Genomic DNA, 5,150 nt, shown 5'->3' with positions numbered 1-5,150 from the left:
TATTGTAGTGTGGCACAGTGGAAAAGGCAGAGATCTGGAAGTCACTGGACTTGTATTCTAATCACAACTCTGCCACTTGCCTCCTGAGTGATTTTGGATGCTTCTCTGTGCCTCACTTTTCTCATCTGTAAAATTAGGAATAAATACCTGTTCTTCTTCCTACATTGACTGCTCGATTCCACTCCATGTGAGCTTGTTGTAGGCGGGAACCTACCAACTCTGTTGTACTCTCCCAAGTGCTTAGTATAGTGCTCGGCACACATTAAGCACTCAATAAATACCACTGAGAATGATAAGGAACAAATCACACAGTCCTCCTAATCTAGCTCAGACCCAGTCTTAGCCAATATTTCCATATATTGGGCAGAGACCTGCAGACATGCCTGCGAAGCAGTATGGCTTAGGGGAAATAGCACACACCTAGAAACCAGTAGATCTGAATTCTAACCCCAACTCTTACCACCTTGTCTGTTGTGTGCCCTTGGGCAATTATTTCACTGTGCCTAAATTTCCTCATCTGTAAAATGGGGTTCAGTACCTGCTTTCACTTCCTCTTAGACAATGAGCCTGAGGTGGGACAGGGTATGTGTCTGAACTGATTATTTTGTATTTACCACAGAGCCTAGTACAATGCTTGGCACAGAGTAAGTGCTTAACAAATAACCCAATTATTATTTGGGTTACTGAATGCAAAAATCACTTAAAATACACTTTGCTAGTAGTGTTCAATTTTCATAAGCCTACAAAATATTTCCCAACATCCCCTCCCCCCCAACCATTTCCTTCTAGACTATAAGCTCCTTAAGGACAAGGAAAGTGTCTACCGTCTCTATTACACTGTACTCTCCTAAGTACTTAGTACAGTTCTCTGGATACAATAAGCACTCAGTAAATTTTATTGATTGATTGATTAATTGATTGATGTTCCAATACATCTCTATTTCCTTTTTCTCCCTGGGTTGAAAGAACATGAGCACGTACTTGTTCTGAGGCCATAGTTAGCCCTGTTCTTGCAGAGAAGTAGCATGGCCTAGTGGTTAGAGCATGAGCCTGGGATTCAATAGGACCTGGGTTCTAATCCTGACTCTGCAATTTATCTGCTGTGTGACCATGGGCATGACACTTGACTTTTTTGTGCCTCAGCTACCTCATATGTAAAGTGGGAGTTAAGACTGTGAGCCCCAAATGTAACAGGGACTGTGCCCAACCCAATTTGCTTGTAACCACTCCAGCACTTAGAACAATGTCTGACACATAGTAAGCACTTAACAAAGGTGACAATTATTATTACTATTTGAATCCAGCGAGAGATTTACAACAGGTTGAATTTTATTTTCTGGGGCTGGGTTAAGTGGGGCAAAAGATTTTAGTGGGCAGACTGCACTAGTTTATGAAATAGCTCCCCAAACTCCATTCATTCATTCAATCATATTTATTGAGTACTTACTGTGTGCAGAGCACTGTACTAAGCGCTTGGGAAGTACAAGTCGGCACCATATAGAGACGTTCCCTACCCAACACCGGCCTCACAGTCAGTTTATGCTTAACGGACCTGGATTCCCTGACTATAGGTTCATATTCTCTGGACTGAGCATTGAGCAATTAAGCCCAACCACACATCTGTCAAATAGTTACTGGGGACTGTCAGATATTCTGTCAAAATCTCAAGGGATTGGGTCCCTATGTTCCTCAAAACCAATGTAATCACTCCTACCTCTTCAGAAGAAGAATCTGGGAACCATGAAGGGGAGAGCTTTCTTTATATTTTCATCTTCAGGTAATCAATTGTATAGAATGGAAAAATACTCTCTGTCTAGACCCGAGAGTTAGGATAATTATGATGCTATGTGTTAAGTATTTACCACGTACCAAGGACTGTACTAAGCCTTGGATAGATACAAGCTAATCGGATCAGATTATCTGATTATCTGATTTGAGAAGCAACACGGCTCAGTGGAAAGATTCCGGGCTTTGGAGTCAGAGGTTGCGGTTCAAATCCCAGATCTGCCCATTGTCAGCTGTGTGACTTTGGGCAAGTCACTTAATTTCTCTGTTCCTCAGTTCCCTCATCTGTAAAATGGGGATTAAGACTGTGAGCCCCACGTGGGACAACCTGATCACCCTGTATCCCCCCCAGTGCTTTGAACAGTGCTTTGCACATAGTAAGCACTTAACAAATACCATTATTATTATTATTATTATTATTATTATTATTATCAGATACAATTACTGTTCCTAAACGGGCTCACAGTCTAAATTGAAGGGAGAGCAGTAATTAATCCCCATTTTCCAGAGAAGGCAACTGAGGCCCAGAGAAATGAAGTGATTTCTCTAAGGTCACATAGCAGACTAGTGGCTGAGCTGGAATTAGAACCCAGGTCATCTGACTCCCAGGCTCACAGTGATAGAAGCCTCAGTTATTTATTTGCAATTTTTCCAGGAAAGGGGAATATTTTCCCCCTTTAGAGCTCACTGACTAGTGTAGAAAACTATGAATCAATGATCAATATTGATCTCCTATTACTCCAGTATCTTTGGAACATAGGCACTGCTAGATATTTGAAAAGTCTAGCTATTTGAGGGTCATAGTCTTACAGGGCATTAACTCATCTAGGGTCATCAGATTCTAGCTGAAAGGAAAGTTCAGTTGCCACCTGATTTGAGTCTGCCTCTCTCCAACCTCAATGGGATAGCACTTCCTAAAGGAGAGTGTCAGCAGGAAGTGGGAACTTGTGGAATAAGTTGGTGCAGGGGTATAGGAGGGAATGAGTGGGAATGCTAATGGGGATCCCTCTTTTGGGGACACTTCTCCCTGGTCTTAAGTGCTGAAGAGAAGCCGCATGGCCTGGTAGATAGAGTATGAGCCTGGGAGTCAGAGTAATGTGCGTTCTCATTCTGGCTCTGCCACTTACCTATTTTGTGACCTTGGACAAGTCACTTAACTTCTCTGTGCCTCAGTTACCTCATTTGTAACATGGGTATTATGATTGTAAAATGTGAGATGTGGACTGTGTCCAACCTGATTAGCTTGTATAAGCACTTAGCACAGTGCTCTGCACACAGTAAGCACTCAATAAATACGACTGAATGAATCTACCCCAGTGCTTGATAATGTGCCTGGCACATAGTAAGCTCTTAACAAATACCATTAAAAACCCCCAAATCTCCTTGACTGCTTTGAGGCCTGCTTGATTGGACCCTCCCCTTTTCTGTTTATTGACTTTTTTAGTTTTAGAAGATCTTTCTGGTACAACAGATGTTCTGGGTATGAGCCTTGGAGAGCTAGCTCTTACTTTACCTGATTACTCCTTTACCATGCATAATTCCATAGCATGAAGTTCGTTGAAGTGATAGCCACTGCCCAATAATTTCCAAGCTGCCACACCAAATACAGTCATTCAGGAATTGTCCAAGATGCAATAAAGCTTTTTTACATTTCAGTAAAGTCTCTTGTATACTTCCAAAAAGAATTGAAGTAACACCTACACTAGGTCGATGCCCACCAGAATATCCAGAGGCCTGTGTGCTGCCGATGCTGTTGGTGAACACTTGCGAGTCAGAGGTATGTTTGGGTGAGCCCTGGATCAAGCACTTATGCATGGTTTGTCAGAGATATTGGTCTCATATTTCCTCATAAAACCAGAGTTGCTATCATGGAAATAGTAGTAATAGTGAGAATGGATAATTATAAGAGTAAGATATGTCCAACCCGAAGCTTGTCACTGGCAAAGACATGAAGATGATACTTCAATTCCAAGCAAGAAGTCTGCAGCCGTCAACTATCTTATTTCCTAGGTGATAATTATCCAGTAGGGTTGCTTTTCACTTTGCATCATCTTTCTCTTCCCCCTTCTCCTGACCCTTTCCATCCTATTCTGTCATATCCCATCCCAATCGTACATTTTTTTTACATTATTCTGGCCAACAAAGCTTCCCTTCAGGAGGTTCCCCAGCTCCCCAAGCCTGGACAGTATGGATTAAGTGACTGAAGCAAGGGGAAGGACAGAATGGGTTTAGGGAATTGGAGTGTTCCATCCTCCTAAATGTGCTCCCAACTCAGCTTACCCGCTCACCCACACCCACCCTCACCAAACGGAGACCCCACACCATCCCTGCTCTCCCTGCTGGCATAGAATGTAGAGAGAGGGTTCATTCAAAGTCTTAGTGAGACAGTCTGGTCTATGAAGAGCTATCCTTCACACCGCCATGCCCATCTTCCATCGTATTGATTGATATGATCAATCGATCATATTTATCGAGTGCTTACTGCATGCAGAACACTGTACTCGGTGCTTGAGAAAGTACAGTGTAATAGAGCTGGTAGGCATGCATTAGGCAAGGTGGTTGAGTACTTTATGGCCAATAGTAAGGACTTTCTGTTGGACAACAAGGTGGATGGGCAACGACTGGAGGCTCTTGAAGAGTGAGGAAATATGGGTTGAAACCTTTTGTAGAAAAACGATCCTACAACTCCCTAGGATCTGAAAGTGTGCCCACGGGGAAGGCTTCTTTTAAAAAAAGAATTGTATTTGTTAAGCCCTTATTATGTGAAAGGCACTGTACTAAGCTGTGGGGTAGATACAAGCTAATCTGGTTGGACACAGTCCACATCTCACATAGGGCTCACAGCCTTAATCCTCATTTTACAAATGAGGTAACTGAGGCTCAGAGAAGTTGAGTGACTTGTCCAAGATCACACAATAGACAAGTGGAAGAGCTGGGATTAGAACTCAAGTCCTTCTGATTCCCAGGCCCACATTCTATCTACCGGGCTAGGATGCTTCTTTTCAAGTTTTTAAAAGGGTAAAGGAAGCTATATAGTGAGAGGGGACTGTGTGGGGAGAGAAACCTGGATGAGTATAAAAAGTAGCTTTACCTAACAATTATCGTTTGTGACATGCTGCTGCCTATAACCAACACAGGGAGTTTTGCAGAAGGAAAAAATTTCTGGCTGAGAGAGGAGGCGACACCTTCTGGTCATCTCCGGTTTGACACCAATTTAGACAGTTGTGAGCCCATTTCCCATGTTTGATTCATTATCATCGTCTTCAACAACAATGGTATTTATTGAGCGCTTACTATGTGCAGCACACCATATTAAACACTTGGAAGACGTACAATATAACAGAGTTGCTAGGCACATTTCCTCT

Source organism: Tachyglossus aculeatus, unplaced genomic scaffold, assembly GCF_015852505.1.
Source record: "Tachyglossus aculeatus isolate mTacAcu1 unplaced genomic scaffold, mTacAcu1.pri scaffold_184_arrow_ctg1, whole genome shotgun sequence".
In the NCBI taxonomy this organism is placed as follows: Eukaryota; Metazoa; Chordata; class Mammalia; order Monotremata; family Tachyglossidae; genus Tachyglossus; species Tachyglossus aculeatus.
The sequence above is the reverse complement of the archived record's forward strand: the minus strand, read 5'-3'. Positions refer to the sequence as shown.